This window comes from Erigeron canadensis, chromosome 5 (assembly GCF_010389155.1).
Source record: "Erigeron canadensis isolate Cc75 chromosome 5, C_canadensis_v1, whole genome shotgun sequence".
In the NCBI taxonomy this organism is placed as follows: Eukaryota; Viridiplantae; Streptophyta; class Magnoliopsida; order Asterales; family Asteraceae; genus Erigeron; species Erigeron canadensis.
The window spans coordinates 11,320,211-11,345,506 of NC_057765.1; the positions used below are offsets into that span (position 1 = coordinate 11,320,211).

General features: G+C 35.5%; 1 long non-coding RNA gene across 1 annotated transcript; it reads left to right on the plus strand.

The window, feature by feature from the left end:
• Positions 1-24,296: 24,296 nt before the first annotated feature.
• On the plus strand, positions 24,297-25,296 carry LOC122600992. The gene is made up of 2 exons (XR_006324117.1): positions 24,297-24,954; positions 25,071-25,296. It is a non-coding gene; the product is annotated as an uncharacterized LOC122600992 (long non-coding RNA).

Genomic DNA, 25,296 nt, shown 5'->3' on the forward strand with positions numbered 1-25,296 from the left:
CTCGGTCGGGAGGAATACCAAGAAGATCATCAAGAAAAACATCAGAAAATTCAGAAACCACATCAACATTAGAAACGGAAGGTTTCTCTTTTCGTGTATCAATAACATAAACAATGAAGTGGTTCTTATCATGTCGTATGCATTTGAGAGCCTTCATCATATTAATGATCTTTAATCTCCCTTTCTTCTTATATCCATAAGCCGAAATGACTTCACCATCCGGAGTAGAGAAACCCACGATCTTTTGAGAACATAAAATATTAGCATCATGTTGAGATAACTAGTCCATGCCAATCACCAAATCAAACCTAGTAACAATTGTAGGCAATAGCTGAACTGGAAATAAACGACCCCTCTATCTGAATTGAGCAATCATCATATCCTTCTTGAATGTCACTAATAGTACCGTTAGAAATTCCAACTTCTATAGAGCAATCTAAGGGAGTATTATCTTTATCGAGCTTAGGGGCACACAAAGTAGACATAAAAAAAAACCTATTGGAACCCGAATCAAAAGAACAATACCAAGCTTATAGTTAACAAGAAAAGTACCACTTACTACCTCATTATTGTCTTGAGCAGTATCGACTATCGTTTGTGTAACACCCGAGGTTCGAATTCGGTAAACAATCATGTAGTCGTAGACAAGTTATGCTAGTCATTCAGTGGGAGTCAATTTGTAGTATTCGTATAAGGCTAACAATGGCCGTGTAACGCTAAGGAAAAAAAAATTGAGAAACACTTAGAATATGTCCATCGATTATGGTATAGTGTCCTAAAAATAATTTTTGAAAATATGTATTATATATTCACCACTATTTTTATTATTATTAAATAGGACTTAGGAAATGCTAGTGATATTATACAAGGAAAAATCTAGTTTAGAACACTCAAACCACAAGAACACTCAAAATCTCACCCTATAAATACCCTCCTAACCCTCACAAAAGAAACACACAAAACAAAACACCAAAACAAACACACAAATTTTCTCTCTCTAGTTTCACCAACAACACACATATCATCCCACCAAAAATTACTCACCAAATCATTATGTTATTCTAGTTTTACACTTCTAACAACAAAAACATATCTATCTTTGAGGTAATATATCAAAAACCCACACTTTTTATCTTTATATTTATGTCTTACGAAACCTTGTTAAAAACAAACTTTATTTCTAATCATCAAGCTTGAAACTTTTTATGATCAAAAGTTGTAGAAACACTAGTTATAGCTAAATCTAAATTTTCTTGCGTTTTCACAAACAAAGTCTATGTATTTTAAAGGATTTTTGTAATTTTTGTTAAATTTATTTTCTTACCAAATGGGTCACGTATTTATAGTCCATTTTAGATTCCGTATGCTTAATATTGTTTTCTAATAGTGATAAATAACGTAAAAGTACAAACGGATTACAAAAACGCTTAACGATTTTGAAGAAAAGTGATTTATGAGTTATTCATAAGAACAAAAAAATATAGCTTTGAAGAAACACACATATCCATAAGAACTCTCAAATGGCCAGAAACACACATATCCACAAGAACTCTCAAATGGCCAGAAACACACATATCCACAAGAACTCTCAAATGGCCAGAAACACACATATCCATAAGAACTCTCAAATGACAGAAACACGCAAATTGTCTGAAACACGCAAAATGTCTGAAACACGCAAAATGACAGAAACACACAAATTGTCTGAAACACGCGAAATGTCAGAAACACGCAAAATGACAGAAACACGCAAAATGTCAAAAACACGTAAACATTGAGTATGATAAGCTTACAAACTATTAACCACATTAGTTAACATGACACGTTTTTCTAAAGTTAAAGTGAATAGGGATTCGTAAGACATAAACGGTTACACATACAATCGTAATATTCTATGGTATAAATATGTGAATTCATTTTATGTGATTAGGTTGGCTGTCAAGCATACATTCTTCTTATCCTTCGCATACTTGTATATTCTTTGTAGCAGGCTATCAGGTGAGTGTTCGTAGCCCCTTTTTACTTATGTTTTGGGGTGAAAGGAATACAAAATGTGTTTTCATATATGTCGTAACTGCTTTCACTACTGTTATTTGATGGCTATTAGATTATTGTATGATATTGTATACATTATATGAAGATTCTAGCCAGGTCATTTTTTATGACTGTAAGGGCACGCATTGTTATTCACACTATCCGGGTCATTTCTATAACTGTAAGGCCACACGTTTGTATTCACTAGTTGCTATGTGCACCACACTAGCCAGGTCGACTGTAAGGGCACACTTATATGTATTCATGTTTTATGTATCATAAGTAGGTCTATAGCCACATCATACTATGTTATTCACGTATTCTATTGACGGCAAAAAACTTATTCATTTAATCTATTAATGTTTTCAAGTGGTTATTCAAGTAAACTATATGTGATACAAATGAGGATTTCAAACATTCAATCACATTTTCAAACCTACGAACTCACCAACCTTTGCAATGACTCTTTTAAGTATTCCTTTCAGGTAATCAGGTGAATCGTGACTAGGAATGGTAGCATGGGACTCATAGCAGACTTTAGGCTTGGGATTTGGAGTTTTGCATGCTTTTTCTTCATGCTAGTTGGCATTATGCCTATTCGTTTCCCCTGCGTGGGACTTATCTTATGTGTTTTTTGAAAGATTGTTGAACCTATGTTTGTGACTTATGTTTGACGTATTTGGTTTATGTATTCGACTATTTATGGTTAATCTATGCACTCATTTAGTTATTCCAATGTAACATCCATGTGCTCGTGTGCTTTATCTTGCATCCCGAGTTTTCCGCCTTAGTCGGGGTGTGACAGATTGAAAAGCTTGAACCTTTGCCTTAGGTATGGCAGTCTTCTTCCCATTTTTCTTTCTTTGCAGGCACACTTTAATGAGATGATCGCTTTGCTGACATAGGTAACACATGCGCCTATCCTTGCAATTTGAACTAAGGTGACCCGTTCCACCACAAGTATCACATCTACGAGTCTTATATGAACAAGGACCAGTGTGGGGTGCCTTACACATACCACACCAATTCTTCGGCTTAACAATCGTACTACCTCCACCCTTTGAAGTAAAACTACCTTTGCACCTCTTACTCGAACCCAAGGCTTCTTCATTCTTCCTCTTACACCTGTACTTCTTATCATCAACTTTTACAACCACCTTATCATCTTGAACCACCACATGGTCAAAGCGGTTGAAATAATTTCTAGCAGTCCCCTTTTTGTTACGGGATTTGACTGTGCTTTGGGTTCTAGCTTGTCTAAGCTATTCCAACATTTCTCCCATTTGAGCTTGGAGATCCTTCAGTTGATTATACATCTCAATGGGCGTAGGGAGTTCTTTGATAATCTGCTCAACTTCTGGACCATTCATGGATGGAATCTGTCCATCATGGGACCATTGGTTCTGTCGTCGGGACGATCTTTGATCGGAGGTAACGACAACCTTATTCTGATCAAGATGAGTACCAATAGTCATCGATCCATCTGTTTGGTCGTCGTGCGCACATGTGTCAACCATTTTGCCTCTTAATACTATGACGATTAGTAACCGATTAAGTAAGAACTTAGAGGAATAAGGCTAATTGACATAAACATACATTAAACTTAAAGCATAACATAAGCCTTAACCTCACTCTCACTCATCCCAACCCATCCTATAGGCATTTCATAATAAAGCTGGAGCAACACTACTTAAGCCTATCATTTCTCATACGGTTTAAGTCCAAAATCCTAAGGTCTTGGTCGAATTTCGGTTCACTTAAACCATTTCTCTGATACCAACTTGTAACACCCGTCATTTAAAAACCTGGATTTTCAAAAACTTTGCCAAACAGCGGTTAAAAGGTCGCGGAAAATGATCACTTTAAAACTGCCCCATCCGTAACCGGATGGTACCTTTATAAAATGGTGTTACTAATGTGCATCATCAAAATAATATAAATGAAATCCAAGTTATGGTACCAACATGAATGTCATCATTATTACATGTTCATAAATCATAAATAAAAGTAGCCAAGACACAAGGCTATAAGGTGAAGTCTAAGCATTCAACGTCTAATGCTAAATCTTCTTTATTACTTATACCCATCTCACTGAGCTAATCCTTTCCTAGCTCAAGCTTGCTTATCCTGAAGGCACAACATTTTCAAAAGAACAAGTGTTAGCTAATAAATTAGCTAAGTAAGATAACATGAATTTGAGAACATTTGCCATTTCATAACATATTAACAAAATCAACTTTGAATGTTAATATCACATACATATAAATCATTGAACACATAATCATATCACATTAGGATCATTTTATACCTAATGTGCCTACTTTCTTTCTTTTCTTTACTTTATTTCTTTGCCTATATGTAGGCTAAGTGACATAAGCCACTTATATTAGGGATGTGGAGTTCTGTGTAGGCGGCCATAAGACCTTACATGGAGTCCTCACACCCGACATGATGGGTAAACCATAAGGTGGTCCATCACGTCGTTAAGGAAAGACAAAGTCATTTCCAACTGAATAAACCGTTTATGCCTTTATGCAATGGTGGTTAATTACTCCACCCGGAATAATCAAACATAACTATGCCACGGGAGGTATCATGATTCCAGAACCACATGACCACATACGCCCTAGCTCCGATGAACTAGCACGGGTTAAGCTTAACACAAGACTTTACTTTTGCTCGAGACTTATTAACTTTATATTAAATTAGGCTACACTTTCACCTAAACTAATCACATCTTTCTTTCTTTACTTTGTATTAGCTTAGGCTACACTTTCACCTAAGTTAATCACACACAACTTTCTTTTACTTTAGGGCCCTTAGACGTGCACATAAACATGGCAATCCTAATCATAAGTCTAGTGACTAGGTGATCAAGCCATGCATACAAACATATAACATAAGCACATCATCATTTCATAATTTTATAACATTATCATATCAACATCTCATTTCATAAGGACATACATCCTACCTTTGCAACCTGCAAATGCAAACCATACAACATAAATGGTAAGCCACATGTCCCGTAACAACCTCGGTACATAAACATTCGGAAAGTTTAACTTATGAAAACGGTTTTGTTGTACCATCACGTGACAAAAGATGTTATCTTACCTCGGTACAGCTTACCAACGAGTTACGTATATCTTATAGTGCTTGCTAAGTTCTCTCGACAACCTAGAACGAGTATAATAGAATCATAAGTCAACTAGACACTTAAACACACTTTGGAACACTTGATGTATGATATCGTCGATACCAATAGTGGTCTCCTCGATATCAGGCTCTAGAACACACCAACCAAAAGACCAAACAATGGTCACGAAGGTACCTTGGTGTGGTCTCGACGGTATCATGGACCAGAACCAAAACACAAAACAATGGTCACGAAGGTACCTTGGTGTGGTCTCGGCGGTATCGTGGTGCAGATCAGATTTAACCCTTTTTGGACTCCCATTCGAAATCTTTATGACCATAACACCTTAAAATGACCTGGAGACATAAAATTAACATCTTTTATAGTATAGTTGATGACTTAATCCATCAATTGATCCCTTACCCATTTACAAACATTACCCACTCTATTAATCACCCGAATGACTCGAAATCAGTAATGAATTGTAATTATCTTTAACCAAAACCCTAAGACCAGTAATAAGATCAATATAATTGATTCATATGATCACAAATCAAAGGGAAATCACCTATATTACCTGTAGATGATCAAGAGGATCCGGAATCTTAACAAAACTTGCCCGAAACATCAAGAAATGAAAGAATTCGGAAGGGGTTTGCTTTGAAGGAGGGAAGGGGCGGCTTGAGAGTTTTCTCACACACGTATGATCTGGAGAATGACAATTAGGAATGCCTAATTGCCACTTAACCCCTGGCCATCATCTCCTAAAGTTTCATTTAGGTCCATCGACTTCTAAACGTTACTTTCTTAGCTTAACTTTCCTACCGGGAGTGTTAACGATTTAACAAGCACTTAACTTTCATACTTTACTTTAAATTAGGTTCACTTAACATATCTTGATCATTTAATATTAAGCACATAAGCATTTAATCACATAATCCCATATAGGGTACATAAACTTAACGAACCTAACGTTGACTAACGGTCAAGTCAATAAGTCAAACTTAAAAAGTTTGGGATGTTTTGTAAGTTGTACCGTAATCTTTAATTAACTTTAGTCATATATATATATATATATAGGTGAAAGTTAATTTTAGGTGAAAGTTATTTTAGGACCACTCCTTATATTAGGACCAATTAAGACATGCGTTTTTTGTAACTTACACAGCACCATGATCATCTCCGACCACCACCATGATTGTCCGGCGACGAGGACCACCGGAAAATCATTTTTAAGTTAACTTACACATGTGTAAGTTATATACAACTTACACATGTGTAAGTTAACTGAAACATGATTTTTCGGCGACGACGGTGGTCGCCGGAGCCGGAGGACTATGTTTTTGGTTGAAGATGATCATGGTGGTGGTGGTGGTGGCGGTGGGTCCTAATTGGTCTTAAAATAAGGGGTGGTCCTAAAATATATATATATATATATATTGCAATACATTTAGATAGCATGTAACTGGTTTTGTATGATGGTAGTAATAAACTTACACAGATCCAATATTCATGTATGATGATGTACAATTAGTAAATTGTAATTGTTTCCATTTGGTGTATCGTAAATGGTTACAGTCTACATGTGTACTATTTTGTTTTGTGTTTTGTAACATCTGGTACACATGTTAATATGCACAGATGTACAGGAATTACCATTGGGTTAAGATATCAACGAAGGAAGTATATGGGATTAAGGACACTCAGTGTATAAAAAAGAGAGCCATAGAGAATAAAGGGAAAGGAAGTCGAGCAGACAACGAAAATACGGACAGGGGTATTAAAAGGTAAGAAAGTGGAACACAAATGTACCTATTCAGAAGGTAGTGAAGGGAAACCACCCTACCCTTAAAAATAGGTTATCCCCTAATTCATTGAATCACGCACTTCAGGGTCTGAGTACTAGCCAGCGTAAATGTATTGTTGATATGGGGTTTGGTAAGATGTTAGCTTGCGACATAATTGATCCCGCATCTAAGCTAGCATACCATGTGGTGGAATCATTTGATATTCAGAGGATGATAATGGCAACCAAAGTAATGACGCAGAGGATCATATTCAGGCGTTTGAGTATTCGTATGAACCAAACAATGAAGAGGTACACTTTTAGTTTATTTTTGTTTAGTGTATGCAGGAAACAAGTGAAAAGTATCAAGTTAACATATGTATTAATAACTTATGTGTATTATTAAAATTAAAATTGGTTTTTTGTGGGTTTTATATTTATAAATTGATATATGGCGTACACATATAACTTTACAGGGTTATGTGCATAAAATTGACACTATATATGAAATGTTGTTGAGAAACAAGAAACATTTGGAAACGACTTCTTGATAAGCATTAGATAAGTATCCAGGTAAAATCAAAACTCAGAGTGTGGGATCTGAAGGTGGTTGGGTTGTTTGAATGTGATAGAACGAGGGATGTAGATAGGTTTAAAACATGAAACAACATCCGAAATGACTGGGCATTTATTACATGAAACGGTGCAAAGTCTAAACACATATTTAAACATACTATCGGCACTTCCAATGAAGTGAATAGAGATAAGGGCGGGCCGAGAAACACTGGAGGCAGAGTTGGGGGTGGGACAAAACTATACAAAACACCGAATCACAAACATTGGCGTATATGAAGCGCGCATGGAATTACATATGTGAATGAGTTGTGAATGCAGTTATGTTCCAAGGTATACTTGAAATGAAATGGCAGACAACTAAAAATGAAGTTGACGTCGGGATTTTCGTGATGAGGCATATGGAAACCTACATGGGAGCGCCTGGTGTAAAGTGGGAATGTGGATTGGATGTTGAAAGAAAAATACAGAATGCAAGGTTAGCTAAGTTGAGAAGGAAATATGCACTAAAACTGTTTGTTGAAACACAATGTCACTTGTGACAGGATATTCCAAGCTACAAAATACTATGAAGTGAAGAATCAAATGGTTCAGTAGAACAAATAAAAATTAAATTAGTTATCCATGGTATTAGTCTGTTTTATCTTATGTGTTAGTTATGTTTGTAGTTGTTAGGTTCCTACTTTGAAAGTCATCCTTTGTTATCGTTATCCGTTTGGATGTTGATCGTCTTTTGATGAATTTTAAGTAATCGGTTACGTAATGCCATGTCAGGAAAGTCTTTGATTATTGGAAGGTTCATGATGTTGGGTTTTATTTTCTTCATATTTTATTTTTTTTATCTTAAAGTAATGATTGGTTTATTTTTTACATGGAAACAGTGTGTACATGTGTTTCATGATGAACTTGGAGTAATGTAGGCATATTTTTCATAATAAACTTGTAGTTATGTGGGTATATTTATAGTGCATAACAAATCGGACCTCTGCATATTTGTATTTATACATTTATCGTATGTGGTAATAAGTCGTGGACACAAGTATGTTTCGGTGTCAACATTGTTTGTACTATCGTTTTACATGTGTTTGTGGATTACAAGGGTGTTACGATTGTAGGCATGAGACATTACAAATGTGTGTAGTTTATGAGTATAGCAATGAGTACACATTTTTTACGATAAAAGTAGCCAAACACATGTTTTTTTGTTCTGGGCACATGTGTTTGTAGTTATCATAATTGGTAATGGAAAAAAATACATCTGTATTTCGGTGTACACATGTGTTAGTATGTCATATGTGATAGCAGGTCTATAAACACATGTGTGATTCGATGTACACATTTGTATTTGACTCGTTCCACATGTGTTTTTGTGTTACAAATGTGTTATGACACATGACTACTTGAGGCTCGGATTGTATCGTGTTGTAACACGTTTACGTAAATGAGGTACAACTTAGTTTTCCTTTGGTTTAGCGTAAACGTATATAGTCCACATGTCACGTGCCCTTCTTATCATTTGTTGGCTAGCCTTTTTTTATTTCTATGGCATGGCTACATGTGCCCTCAGTTTTTTCTGTTTTATTAAATCACTTATATAATCAAACGTATGAAAATAATACTGTTACGAGGAAAGAAAGTGGATCAATGAATGAACATCATAGAACCGAAATTAAAAAAAACATACTATACTACATTGAACGAAAACGTTGGTCTTGTCATAAGAATGCATTTATACTATCAAAATGAATGAGAACTGTTGACTGAAATTGATATCAACTCAACTCTAAGTCTGGTATAGGCATATAGATATCACAAAAATATCAATAACATAATGAGTATAGCAGGAAAACAATTCTGAATGAAACAAATCTCTTGGAATGCAAAACCCTTTTTTGATTTTCTCTGGAAAAAGGGGAGATTTACACACACTTAAGGCCGTCGGCCATATTTGGCTTAATACGGCCAATTTTGACCGGAATTTGTTCTTGTTTTCGCATTAAATCGTTCCTTTTTCAATTCTATACAAATCCATGTAACATACTATGTCCAATTCACGAAAAAATAAAGGAAAAAAAGAGAAGAAAAGTGAAGAAGAAATCTTGGAAGAACTCAAAAAGCATGATCAATCATATATTGAAGATTTTCAAGCAAATAAACGATATGTACAATCGATTTACAACCTTAGATCATCATCAAAAAGAGTTAATTCAAATGGATCTCCTTCAGATGCCGATTTAATAGATTCAGCCAACCAGCCACCTCAAAAACCACCATGTCGCCGTCTTCTGATGCCTTGCCGCCATTAATTTCGGCCGTCGCTTGGCAATTGATGGCTGGGGGGGCGTCGAATTCGGGGGTAGGGTTGCTTCATCTTCGAATTTTTTTGTTCAATCGATCGACGAGGGGGCTGTAGCAACTAAAATATCAAATAAAAACCCTAATCTGCCGTCTGCCGCCGTCCAGCCGCCATCCACCACCACTGAGCCGCCACCTGATCAATTAACTGATGGGGGGGCTGCATCGAACCTGGAGGGCAGCAGCTTAATTGTCCAGCCGCAATTTAATGATCAAAAGATTGATTCGTGTGAGGGGGTTGCCGAAACCCTAATTCCAAAACAATCTGCCACCGGCCAACCACCTATAACCACCTCCGATACACCATCATATGAAGATATCCAACAAATTGATGACTTTATGATCCAAGAAGGGCTGAGTTCGTTGAATGATGGTGAAAAATTGACTACAAAAGAACAAGTCGTCGAATTGAATAGGCTTTTGGTTGATCATTTGGCCAAAAACCCTAATTTTGATTCGCCGACTGCAAAGTCAACGCCGGTCAATCCTGGTCCGGCCTCCACTCACCGTCAGGGCCCACTTGAAATACATGAGGGCTCGGTCTCAAGCTCACAGCTGCGGGTTACACCTTTGGATGAAGTTGATAAGCACTTTGGAGTTACACTTGAAAGCGACATTCCTCGTGACAATCTTGCTACATCTTCTACATTGGCCACCATTGAAAAAGTGGCTGACTCATGGGATAAAAATGTCGCTACAAGTGTTCATGATGGTAGGGACTAGAATGATTCTAATGGTGATGGCCTACACTCGACTGCCGAACCAACATTGCATGGTTTGCATGCAAATGTTGGTGATTCTAATGTACCTCCTATGCCAGAAGCACCAAAGTTCCCTCTTGATGCTACTTACTTTCAGCCGGTTGCATGTCATGCAAATGACATTCATCCTGCTTCAGATGATGCCTCTAGGCATGATGTTTCTCCTAATGATCTTGGTGGGAACCCTGACAGCCCTAAGGTCCAGCAGCCGCGTACTTATGCTTCTATTTTTTAGGATGCTGCTAACATCAGCAAGAAAGGTAAATTGAGATTCATCCCTCCGGTTGTTACTGATTCAGGTATATCTAGAGCTGTTATTCCACGTGATCTTTTAATGCAACAAAGTGAATGTTGGAATAATTTCATTGGTAAACGTCCTGCCTTCCCTTTTGTGCAATTTCATGCAAATCGTTTATGGAAAAAGTTTGGTTTGGAGGATGTGATATTGAATGACCAGGATTTCTTTTTGTTTAAGTTTAAGTCTGATCAGGGTCAGTTGCATGTTTTTGAGAATGGACCATGGTTATTTAATGACATTCCTATAATACTAAGGAAATGGGAACCTGAAATCTGGTTTGATAAACCAGTTCTAAATAAGGTTTCCCTCTGGGTTAACATTTATGATTTACCAGCTATTATGTGGAATTATGATATTCTCAGCCACTTGGTTAGTTCTATAGGTGTCCCTATTGCTGTTGACAGATATACTACTGAAATGTGTGAAAACAAGAAAGGCAGGGCAGTATTTGCTAGAGTTTTGGTTGAGTTTGACTCATTGAGAGATATTCCTATGTTTGCTGAGGCTGAGATTCTAGATTCTGTGAGACGGTTCAAACTTGAGTATCATTGGCTACCTCCCATGTGTTCACATTGTAAGATTTTCGGGCATAAATTTGATGATTGCAGTGTGAGACCAAGGACACAAAAAGAGATGAAAGCCCGGATGGCTTCTGCAGCTCCAGCATCACAGGTAGGTCCATCAGGGACTAAGGTAGGCCCAACAAGGGCCCAACAGGCTACTCCAGCAGAGGCCCAGGATCAGGATGGGTTCCAAAAGCCCAAGAGAAGAAAGAGGAGGCCCAAAAAAGCCCCATCTTTCTCTATGCCTAAGCCCAAGGTCATATATGTCCCTAAAAAGACAAATGACCCTAAGGGTAAGGCCCAGTTGCAGCTGCTCCCACTCCTGTCACTACAGATTTTTCAGCTCCAGTCAGGTTTCCTGCTGCTCCAGTTCTACAGAGACCACTCAGGATTCATACAGATACAGTTCCAAACACTCACTTAGGTACACAGGCTCAGACAGATCATGATTTCATACTTACACCACCTGGTCGTGCTGTTGAGACTAGGAACCAATATGATGTACTATGCCAGATTAACACCGATGATGTTAGTATTCCCTCGGTTGAGCCTTATTTTCATGATACACATGTTGCTGGGGATGATGATGATATGTATGTTGAAGAAGATGTTGAGTCGGATGATGGTTTTGGCAGTTCATGAAGATGGACGACTAGCACTGTTTTTATACTCTTATTGTTTAGACTGCTAGTTTGATTATTTATAGGGTTTCTGGGCCTGTCCAGTTACTCCATTGGTTTCATTTCCTGCACCATGGGTCCCTTTTATCTTATTTGGGGGGACCCATGGAGGCATTACATTGTAAATGTTTATTGCATTTATAATACGTTTACCTTTATCCAAAAAAATATAAAAAAATAACGACACAACATGACAAAAATGTAAATGAAAAAAGTCTCATGTGCTTAATTTACTTCCTTAATTTTATTTTTCTAGCTGCAGCCCAGGCATCAACTTCATCTTTTTTCTAGTCTTCATAGTTGCGTATGTCATGGCTGTCTTGAACCTGATGACAGTATTTGCACTTACGCATTAGGCGTTTACGTTTCTTGACATGCTTTTTGTAACACCCTACTTTGTAAAAATGTGGATTTCAAAAAATTTTCAAAATAAAACATAACTTCGTTAAGTGTTGGTGCATTTTCGGGTGACAACATCATTATAGAAGTTTGTCTTGAGTCTATTGAATATGTACTTGTAATAAACGTTAAGTTTTCGCGTATAATAAAGTAAACCTCGACCGTTGACCAAGTCAAGCTCGACCTTTGACCAGGTCGAGCTCGTGTGATGTCCAAGATGGGCTTCGGTCCATGAAATTCTAGGTCCGTTTAGTCCATTAGTTTTAGTATAAATAGAGATTAAACCTTATGTTTTAGGTGAATCTTCTAGCTATTGTGTTTTTCGTATTCTCGTGTTTAGGGACTTGGTATATACTTGTAATTGCATTTACTGAATTAATATACGGTTCCAGTTTATTCATATTCGTGTTCGTGTTCATATATTGTGTTGATTGCTAGTGTATAAGATTTTACGCACTTATACATGAGATACTTAATCTCGTGTGATCCGGTGGCAAAGGGACTTTCAATTGGTATCAGAGCCAACAGAGATATTCTTTTGGTTCGGGATTAAGGTTTTGACAACGATAAAGGTGGTTACATTTGGTTTTTGGTCCAATCAAGCTTCATACGCTCCATTCAAGCTCGAACAAGACTAGTCAAGCTCGACCAAATTCTAGTCAAGCTCGACCAAGACTAGTCAAACTCGACCTGATTTTGTTTTGACCATAACTTTCAAACCGTAACTCTGTTTTTGACGATTCAAGCGGCCACGAATTCGTAAATGAGTCTACTTTCCAATGGTTATGGGAACATCACTTGAGCTCGACCTCTACCTCCTACTAGCTCGACCAACCTTCTGATATTTTGTGTTCGAAGGTTCGTGCACTATATATATACATATCTTTTGTTCGAGTAAAATACATTTTACAATTTGCAATCTTGATTATGTTTAGGTTCCGAACTTGTCTAAAATATTGAACTTGTAAACTCTTATGATTTTAGGTTTGATATTTGTTAATCGACGGTTTTGGACTTGTAAACTTGATCAACTTTAGATTCTAATTTATTACTTTTCGAATTGTCAAGAACTTGTAATTTTGATTTAGTCTTGGTCTAAGCTTGTTGGAATATTGAACTTGTAAACTCTTTGACTTTTGGTTCGAATTCTGTAATAAAGCAATAGACTTGAAAACTTGATCAACTTTAGGTTCTAAATTTAGACAACTCGAATCAATGGTGGCTAGAGTTCTATCCTTTATAGAAGATTCTGAGAAATCTTAGAAGGAATTCAAGACTAGGCCAAAAAGGTTGTTCTGATAAGGAGCTACTGGGTTATCTCTTGATTGAAATATATGAACAATTGTGTCATAATGTTGTTTTGGCAAGGAGCTACTGGTTATCTCTTGATTGTATATGTGAACAATTGTGTCATCATGTTGTTATGGCAATGAGCTATTGTGTTATCTCTGGATTGCATATGTGAACAACCGTGGGATGAAGATTAGATTGGGAGATGTGTTAAAACCAAAAACAAACATATAGGCTGTTTTAAGAATTTTGTAGAGAAAAAGGGGGGGGGGGGGATAAAAATTCAAAGCTTCCATGTTTTCTATGCAAAATTCTTGGATGTTCGTAGCAATGAAGATCATGGTGTTTCGACAGGGTTTAGTCATGGTATCTTTTTGGTTTTGAATCTGTGTGACATGTGTCCGACCTAGTTTTTGGATCAAAGGCGCCTAATTTAAGATTAGGTGATTCAAATGAATCAGATGAATATTGAAGACCGTGATTGAAAATCCGAGTAAATTGTTCATGATCTTTGCTTAACATGTGTTTGGGATTTTGTCGAAAAGCTTTTGTGATAAAGTTAATCATTTGTAGCCGAGGAATTGAAAATCAAACCTTTATTTTATGTCAATGATATAGAGATGATTAATCCGGTAACTAGTGAAGGGGTTGCAGATTAAGTGGTTCTTTATGTATTTTGGAGATGTTTACCTTGAGGGGGAGATTTGATACAAAAGGCGTCAGGTGGTTGGTGGATTCGTGAAGATAAAAGACAAAGCCAGACACTATTGGTTGAAGACATGGATCTTGTGAGTGTTGCATATCTGAAATTCAAGTTACAAAATTTCTTATCGTTGTGAGAGCTAATTAAATTCGATGCTGATTGTTGGAGATTCAACTTCTTTATTATATGTCAGTTAAGCTTGAAGATCAAAATAGATTGAGCGATATTATTTTGCATAATGTCTGGAGTGATGATATCCGAATTGCAGGAGGAGGCAATGATGTCTGTATTACTTTGAAATGATGATGTTTGGCATGATAATATTGCTTGGAGATTAATTTGGATGTTATTGTTCAGGGGGAGAATTACAATCTGAGTATTGGATTTGTTAATTGTCATAAGGATACAGAGATTTTGCAGTTTGAAGATCAGTGTGCAGCGCATAAAGATCAAGTTTTACCGAAAGAAAACATGATATTATTAGTTAACGAAAATTTGTTGATTGCAGATTTTTTAACTAATTATTGTCATAATTGATAGCAATAGTCAAGAAGTGCTTGATTGAGCATTTCCATTACTATCTCCATGTATTACAAGTGAAGACTTTGAAGATCAATGAAAACTTCTAAATGCTGATGTCAAGGGGGAGTCTGTTGGTGCATTTCCGGGTGACAACATCATTATAGAAGTTTGTCTTGAGTCTATTGAATATGTACTTGTAATAAACGTTAAGTTTTTGCGTATAATAAAGTCAACCTGGACCGTTGACCAAGTCAAGCTCGACCTTTGACCAGGTCGAGCTCGTGTGATGTCCAAGATGGGCTTCGGTCCATGAAATTCTAGGTCCGCTTAGTCCATTAGTTTTAGTATAAATAGAGATTAAACCTTATGTTTAAGGTGAATCTTCTAGCTATTGTGTTTTTCATATTCTCGTGTTTAGGGACTTAGTATTTACTTGTAATTGCATTTACTGAATTAATATACGGTTCCAGTTTATTCATATTCGTGTTCGTGTTCATATATTGTGTTGATGGCTAGTGTATAAGATTTTACGCACTTATACATTAGATACTTAATCTCGTGTGATCCGGTGGCAAAGGGACTTTCATTAAGTAAATTGCGGAAGCGACATTTAAAAATCCCATTTGATCCATAACAGAATCAATAAAACACATTAAATGTTTCAAAAAGGTGTTACCAACAGTATCATCACAATAACTAAAATGAAATCCACAATCAACATAACAAATTCCAAACGGCTAAATAATGTCTTCTTAAATAAATGCAACTATGGGTAACTAAAGCCAGCATCCATAAACTCCAGTAAAAGCTACCCATCTCACAAGCAAGCTACCGAGCTACTGATCAAGGTCTAACCTGAGGGCACAACACATTTTCCACAAAGCACAAGTGTCAACTTAAAAAGCCGAGTAAGATAACAGGTTAGTACGACAAAAGGATTGCCAATTAAAACATTTAAAAAGAAATTATCTCACGCATACATATAGGCATTAATCACACATACATATTATATAAACAACATAAGGACTATCAAACCCTATAATATGCCTAGCAATTCTCCACAATCCACAATATCACACTATATCCACTACTCACGTTTTTTACTTTAACACACTTTATTATCTCACGTAATCTACGTATAGTTATGCCATTTTAATCAACAATAAAGGTTTTTGTGTGTAGGTGGTCATATAACCTCACAGGAAAACCTCACACCCGACATGATGGGTAAACCTCTCGGTGGTCCATCGGCGTCGATATGGACAGGCATAACCAAATCCATGAGTAATCCGTTAAACTCTCGAAGTGGTAAATCACGCCACCTGGATCAACTCTTGTCTCTCATTGATTTGCTCACACAAAGGTATCATGACTACCCTCGTATGATCTCATGTACACTACTGTCTAAATAGACTAATAGTGGGTTAAGCTTAACACTTTTCTACATAGCTCACGTAATGCTCGAGACTTTACACACTTATTAAATCCACATTAACTCATGATATTTTCACTCTACATCATTAAGGCCCTTAACGTGCTTCGTGACATGGCAACTTAAACAAGTCTAGTGTACTAGGTGTACAGGTCATCAACAATAAACACACATCACATTCATAATCACACAACATTATCAGCATGGCATACATAATTAATAATCTTAAAAATGACCTCCCAAGTGAATCCCATACCCAACATATGCATGAGATAACTTCACTAATCAAAAGAGGTTATTACAAAAGCTACGTTTTGTTGTGTCCCCCAGTGTGACAAAAGTATATTATCTTACCTTTAGAAGCTTCACAAACCACAGATAATAATAATAGTTATCAAACTTGTTATGTATTCCCAACAACCTATAAATGAACAATAGTGAAAAGAGTCAACAAGGCGACTAGACAAAACATACGCAACTTCCTAACTAAACGTCACCAAAAATAATTACTAGGATTGATTGCTAAACCTTAAAAACAATAAAAATACAAACACTAGTATTTATGTGCAGCTATTCAGATAACATAAAGCATCAAAATAAAAATCACTTTGCTTCTTCTCATATACCGGTGTAAACAACATAGGTAAACAATAGAAACTTTTGTCTTTCTTTAAATGGCTGACTAAGTGTGAAAGACCTCAATTACTCTATGTTTTAGATTTTGACAACTCATAATGCTAGCATTAGTAAACAATGAACTTTCATATATATATATATATATATATATCTCCTCCTCTACTAGAGGAGGAGTTCGGCTGATGTCACAAAATAGCAGGTGTCACATAGTTGACTAGGCCACGTTAGTGTTTTTCCATTTTTAGCCAAATCTGCTGATGAAATTAGTAGGTATTTCATGGTGTTTATACTATGTGATGTTGGCTATACGTATAGATATTTTGGTTGGATGTGTATAATAATTGGGCGGTTGTTTGAAATTTGAATTTGAAGGTTAAACTTAAAAGTAAGTTGTCAGCCTTTTATTTTCACTTTACAATCTCTCAGACTTTTTCTCTCTCTCAAAAATAACACACACTTCCTGTTATTTTCTCATTTGGATTATGTTTTTTCTTTTATATGCATTAAAAAAAACGAAGGGAAGAAGATTAATTTGTTTATCTTTGTTACGCAGTGTTAGAAAAGTTTTCAGAAGGGGAAGAATTTGTTTCTCAGAAAGGTATAAAGATTACTCATGTGTAAGTGTTTTGATTTTCTCAAGTTTTTTTTAAAACTATTTATAGGCAATTTATTTGTGACTTTTGAAGTGGGTTTTTGTTTAAAAAGAGGTTGTGATTATTACAATTCATGTGTTTCATCTCCATATTTGTGATTTAGGTGATTACTCATATAAAGAAATAAAATTTATGGCGATGCATATAAAGTGCTCGATTAAATGTCTAAAAGAAATTTATAAAAAGTTTTTTTTACAAAACTTTATGTCTTTTTGTTGAATTTATGTGGGAGCACACCAAGTGTTTGTGAAAAGTTTTGTGAGAGGTTGTTTGTAATATTTCTACATCATATTATATGGTATTCAAATAGGAACTTCTTTTTCATTCAAATACTTACCTATATATTTTTTGGGAAATAAATTTTTAGTTGGAAAATCAAGTTGTGTTTGGGAAATGGTTTTTTAGTTAGGTTGTAAATGGTGGCAGGTAGTGTAGTTGATGAGTTTGGAATACCATTGAAATTTGTGGGTGTTAGGGAAGGGATGGAAGATCTTCTCATGAGGCATCAATAATTTTCAATTTTTCATCCACATAACTTTCTAATATCATACTGAATTTATCATTGAAATAAATTTACATGAGAATTGATGTTTTAATCTTGTGTTTGTTGTACAGGTTGTATGCATTTGATCTATTCATCTTGACTTCGCATCTTAAATATCCAGTTTCTTTCTCTCGGACCATTTTCTGAAAAGCGGCAAACAAAGTGGTCGTGGACTCATGGTTGCTGATGGTTCAAGAATTCAGTTGGATGGTTGATGTTTCATCCACTACAAACAAGTCAATACAAGCTAGGTAACCAAGTCAAACATTCAACTACTTAATAGTTAACATTTTTGGTGAATGGATGAAATATGTACATTCAGTTGTTTTTTTTTTATCAGTTTTAATGTTTGGTTGAACAAATTCTGATTTAAGAGTTTTTTGAGGTAATGTTTGTTTCAGGTAATATTTGTATCATATAATGGCATCTTTGCTATGTGGGTTTGCAGGTTTTTTCCTATTGTTTATGCTATTGTTTTGCAATCAGTTTGCTGTTTGGGAATTATAGTATTGCTGTTTTTTTCCCAGGTTTTCTTCTGCTGTTTTAGCCGTTGTTTGGAGGCTTCTTGGAGACTGTTGTGCAGATTTTTGTGGTCTATATAAGGTTTTTTTGCTGCTGTTTTGAGGCTATTGTTGTGTCAGCTTTAGAGGCTGTTTTGAAGCTGATTTTGCTAATGTTTTGGTTGTTTTTCCCCCCGCAGATTTGGAGGCTTATTTTACTACTGTTGTGGCAGATTTGGAGGTTGTTTTTTCAAGCTATCTTGATGTCGTTAAGGTTTTGACCATTTTATAATTATAAGTTAGAACACTATATGTCGTGATTATAGGTTTGTTGATCTTGAAAAAGGTGAGCCGGAGACTGTTACCAATGAGCAAACTTTTGGTAATTTGAAGAACGAAGAAGTGTTGACGGTTGTGAGATATACCAAGGTTGGTGGGTCAGGCAGGTTTTGGGTCAACATGGGTGAACTTAGTACCATTTGGGTTGGCCTAAAATCATTTTTTGATCATTTTTAATAGTTAAATTAGAGTACTAAAATAATAAATATTTTAACTTATAATGGAGCAATTTTAGTAGTTATGTGCATCACATGTACACTTAAGTTGACTTTATTTGACATTTTCTCTCTTTTGTTTTTTCCAAAAGAGAGAAAATGTCAAATATGGGTGGATTGGGTACAAATGTCAATTTTAGTAGTAAATGTCTTAACTTTATTTGACAGTAGTTGGTAAATCTGTATTAGTTTAATGGTAAAGATGGCAATATGGGTGGGTTGGGTACAAATGGTTAAGCTCTGAAAGATGTCAGATTTCAGATGTATCTATCCATTTATAACTCTAATTTGTGTCTTGGAACATATAATCAGAAGTTGTGATAACCGGTTTTAGTCTTTGGGTAAAAAGGTTATGAAAAGGTTATGTTTTTTGATTTATTATAGATTCGTATAATTAATTTCATATGGATGGCAACAAACTGAGTTTTCAAGGATATAAGTAGTTAAGCACTGAATTTGCGATACTTCTATTTCTATATAACTACATGTCACTTCGTTCTCAATAATGTTGTTTGGTTTATTAGTATTCTATTTTTGTTTTCTATATTCAAATCAAATTTTCAAAATATTTATAACTATTGTTAGTTTCCTTTTTTTTATGACTGATGCATGAAAATATCTCTCTGGTATTGCATGTTGTACATGGTTCACCCAATTGATCCTTATATTTTATTGTACTAAGCAATCAAAAACATATGTTGATCATCTTTTGGCTGAAGCATTAACTGAATTGTTTAAAATATACAGGGGAGAGCATGTGTCAGTTGGCCGAGGTGTCAGCAAGTGGTAGCCATGTTAGCCAAGAAAACCGTTTGAATAAAAGACAAAAGGAAGGTTTTTTTCTAGCCAGGTTATTACTATTACACAGTTATTGTATGCTCATCATATACCCCGTAATAGTTTCAATATCTGGTTCTGACCTTTCATTTTGTATTTCAAAATCAAATCATATCAAAATTAAATACTTAAAACCACATGGTGTTTATTAAAGACCGGATTCCATTATGGCATTACCCCAATTGTACTAATCCCCACTATTATCTAACTAAGCATACATCAATCAGTCGTTTGATTCACAAGAATATTTTTTGTGTTTCTGTCCTAATGTGATTTCACAAATAGAAGCTTCATACGTGACTGCTCAAATCATGTATGATCTCCTAGCATTTGAGGCTAACAGGGGAGCGTTTATATCACCATTAACAGGTGCTACCAGCCATCTGAAATTTTGTTTTCTTTATATGGGTGATATTCAAGCTTCTAATGTGAATTTGTTAGTCTTTTGTCACATTTTTTGCATTTGCAGCACTGGAACATGGTTGACCCGAGATGATCGTGTGTTCTAGCTTTGCTTTATTGTAAGTTAAAGAACCTTGTCATTGTTGTGGTATCTTAGTGTATTCTTCGTGTGCAATTAATATATTTCCATCTTCCTGTTTGTTGGCCAAGAGGACCTTGGTGTTTGTGAGGAGACATCAGTTATGCTTTATTTCTAAAAGCCTTTTATCAAAGTTTTGAAGTTTTTTTATGTACTCTTTGATTGAAAGGTAAGTAGTCAGTCTCATTGAGCTTTATAAATGGACATTGTAGTTTTGTGGTGTATTGGAGAAATACCCTCCACCCCTTACAACCAATTCCCTTATTACTTCTTAATGACGATATGGGTTTCGGGAAGGCCATCCAAGCAATGGCATTCTTGGCTCATTTGGTTGAAGTAGATAAACTACATGACCATCTCCGAAAAGACTATAACGTAAAGTTTTAACAGCTGGGCTCTTTTTATTTATCAAATTTGAAAAGAATTTAGTCAAAAGCATCCCATATGTTAAGTTATTGATTATGCAAGTTTTGGTTCAAAATCACAGCCTGGTGTGTCAAAATTGGTAGATGGTTAATTCAAAAGTGTTAGATAAGTTTTCAAATTTTGATGAAGCGGGTCGGTTGACATTTGACAACTTGGGTAAAAAGCAAAATCTGACATGGAGGGCTATAACTCTTGGAGTATACTGTTTTGGTAGAAACTAAAAATAGGTAATGAAAGTAGGGGTCAAAGGTCTTTCAAATTGTATAAGATTGGCAAATAACGGACATATCTAAGTGGTTCAACTATGGGTCATAAAACAGCATGTGGGGCTGTTTGTTGAGTATCTAGCAGCCAAAATTGGCTTTTGACAGTTTTCAACGAGCAATAACTTTTTGCGTAAATTGTTTTTATAAAATCAGAAAATAGGTACACACAGTATGGGATTAGGTCTTTTTTAATGCCTTAAGTTTTGCTGAATATGGTTGTCTAAGTGGGGCAAATTTGAGTCACAAAACAACGAGTTGAAGCCGTGTGTTAGTAGACTAAATTTATTTGCCATTCTATTCTTGCAGATGTCATTTAGCAGAGATGAATCTAGACGTGCAGTTTCTACAAGTGAAATGCGAGGATCACAAGTCTATGCGTTATAGTCTCAACGTTTATGTTCTCCCATTTTTTTGGTTCTATAGAGGGGCTCAAGGTCGTTGTTGTACCCTTTAGTTGTACAAATGCTACGGTTCCTATCCATTTCAATTTCATAATCCTACATCGACACCTCATATGTTTTTAATCTTCTCGTTTGATGAAAACTGAAAAACAAGTTTATGTATTCTATATAATTACGTAAAGTAAAAAACAAATCACAATACTATTATGTGATAATCCGTGTTTAACACATGATTTAGATCTATTTTTGCATATTTTTACACGGAAAAAGGACACATTCATGTATCTTGCTCATGATTACAAAGGCTACATGGTTAGTAGATTCTCAACATGAGATAATACAATCTGATCTATTAATAATCTTTTTATAAGTTTAGTTCTAATTTAGCTTTCAAGTGCTAAGGTGCTACCTTGCTTATATTTTTCGTTATTGATTTGATCAGGTTGACGACACAATCGAAACACATAATAAATCCAACCATTCAGAGGTTGAGAGAATTAGATTGCTTATATTTCGGTACATGTTGGATTGGGTGGGTTGACCGGTTAACATTTCTTTTTTCAATTTTTCTAAAATCATACATGGTATCTTATAGCTACAGTTTTTTAAAAAATGTTAATAGTGATTTGTAACTTTGTATAGGCTGCTGAGAAAGTTCCCAAACTATATGTTTAAGGTATCATGCTCAATGCTTCGTGCTTGAACATTTGTATTCATCCTTCATACATATATGCTGGTCGCTCTAGATTGACTTGCCTGCTGACTTCAAGCTTCAAGTATGTGATCCATTCTTGTAGTTTATGAGTCCTCTTGCACTTACTTAATTGATAACTTGGTGTAAAGTAACTTACTCGGTTCATATATTCCAGCAGAAATGGATGAACTTATTGGTCAAGTTCTGAAAAGAACAGAGGTGAGGTTAATTTACTTCAAATTCTTCTGCATAATGTACTACATGTTTTAGGACCGGGTTACTTTAGGTTTCTTATATACCTTATGTAGTTGAGTTTCATTAGATAATTGGCTTACTATTAATTTTATACTAAAGAAAATCATTCTCCACATGGTGTAGGATACTAGGATGAATACTGTCAGCTATTTCATAATGCATACAGAATCCAAATTGTAGTATCTTCATTCTTCTGATATTCCACTTTATGATCAATAATTATTGCTAACACACATCAATGGATAATCTTGTGTGCAGCTTTCAGAAGGGCTCATCTTAGAGAAGAAGACGTGTCCTTTAGGCGTTCTACTCATTGTTTTCGAGTCTCGCCCTGATGCATTAGTTCAAGTAACGATAAACTCCTTTTTACCTTTTTAGGTGAAAAGTATTATGTTCTTGTCATACTTTTAAGTACTATAAGATGCTCATAGCCCCATCTACCTTCCGTCTTTTTTGTTTTATACTTTTCATTAATTTATCTAACTTCACAAAATGATGTACACTTTTCGTAACAGAATTTGCAGATAGCTTCATTGGCTATTCGTAGTGGAAATGGTCTGCTACTGAACATGGAAAGATCTTGTGATCCCTAGAGGCAGCAATAAACTTGTGTCCCAAATAAAGAACTCGACCAAAATTCCAGTTCTTGGTCATTCTGGTAAGAGAAAATATTAACTTGGTTGCATTTCCAAAACGAATGACAAATGGTAAGTTGGGTTTTAAAAGTCCAGGCATGGTTCGTGGTTAAAAGGTCTTTTTTGCACTTTTGCATGTTGGGTTTTAAAAGTCCAGGCTACGGTTCAAAGGGCACAGTTCATGGTTAAAAGATCTTTTTTGCACTTTTGCAAGTTGGGTGTTAAAAGTCCAGGCCACTTTGCACAATTGCACCAGTTATGAAATGTAACTAATTTTTAAATTTTTACTCTATAGTTCATTTTCTTCATCAATTATTTGTTGCTAAAGCAGGGTATACTTATAAACAAAAATCAAGTGTTTATGATATCAGAATGTGACTACAAGGGTTGAAACATTTTTAGGTTCGAGTCTTCACATAGAGTAGAACACTTCAATTACGAGTTATCTAAGGACTTCCGCTTTACCGAGACCTTAAAGTAAGGCTGGCAATTTTGACACAAAACCTGTTAACACGAAACGACACGACACGACCTGTTCTTAACAGGTTTCGTGTTTGACCTTAACAAGTTTCATGTCTTAACAGATCCGGACCTGTTAAGACACGATAAAAATAAAATTCGTGTCTTAACAGGTCCGAACCTGTTAAGACCTGTTAGGACATGTTAAGATTATTATATTAAAAAGATCATATGTATAATACTAAAAGTAAAGGGTATGGTTCTTGTAAAACCCACTAAACTTGAGGATCCTGTACGAAATTATAAACTTATTATTGGAGTTGCACGTGAGTGATATATCACTTTCACAATCAATGAAATTCATATCACATTTTATCCTCATATCTCTTTCTCTAAAAAGGAAAAAGGAAAAATCACAAAATCAAATCCAATCTTTCTTCTATCTCCACTAACCGATCTATCTCTGTATCTATCTATCTACTGCATATATCCATCTACGACGGAGGCAATGGTGAACATAGTTTCGACATCGCCAGTTGTAGTTGTGCTATCGATGACGAACAGGATTTCAATGTCCGGCCGATGGTAGTTACGATTTTTTAGATCTACCTTCGATCTATATATTGTTGTGATTGTGTTATTTAAATTGATTGTAAATTTGAGTAATCTTTCTGATTTAATTTTGGTTGGTAAAAAAGACAATATTTTTGTTATTGGTAATTTTAGGTTATGTATATGCTTCTTATTTATATATATATATAAAACTTGGTAATCCTAAAACATCTCCAAAGACGTGTATATATGTTTGATGGTTAACAGGTACATTAACAGGTCCTTAACAGGTGCACCTGTTAAATTTCGTGTCGTATTCGTGTTTGAAAAAAATGACACGATTAGTTAACAGGTCGTGTTCGTGTTTGACCTTAACAGGTCCATGTCTTAACAGGTCGTGTCGGACCTGTTATGCCAACCTTACCTTAAAGGCCGAGGATAAGTTTTTTCGTGATAAATGCTGGAGGTTTGTAATGTTCTTATAAGTTTTGTCTTTTACTCTCATGGAAGAGTTGCGTACTTTTGAGTAGAAAACGATTAGGAATTGAGTTTCAATCGTTAAACACCATATAAAATGTTCAGGTTGAGCATGGAGATACAATAGAAGACAGAAGGCAACTATATGAGTTGGAGATATGAATGCATTATTATGCCTTTACCTTACCACATGTTTACATGAATGAGTCAGGATGCCATGTTTTGTAAAAGTTTTGATTCTTTACCTCCGATATTTGTTACGACAATTATCAATGATGTATAGGAAGACTAATTTATATGTTTTGTGATTTCAGATTTATATTTTGTGATT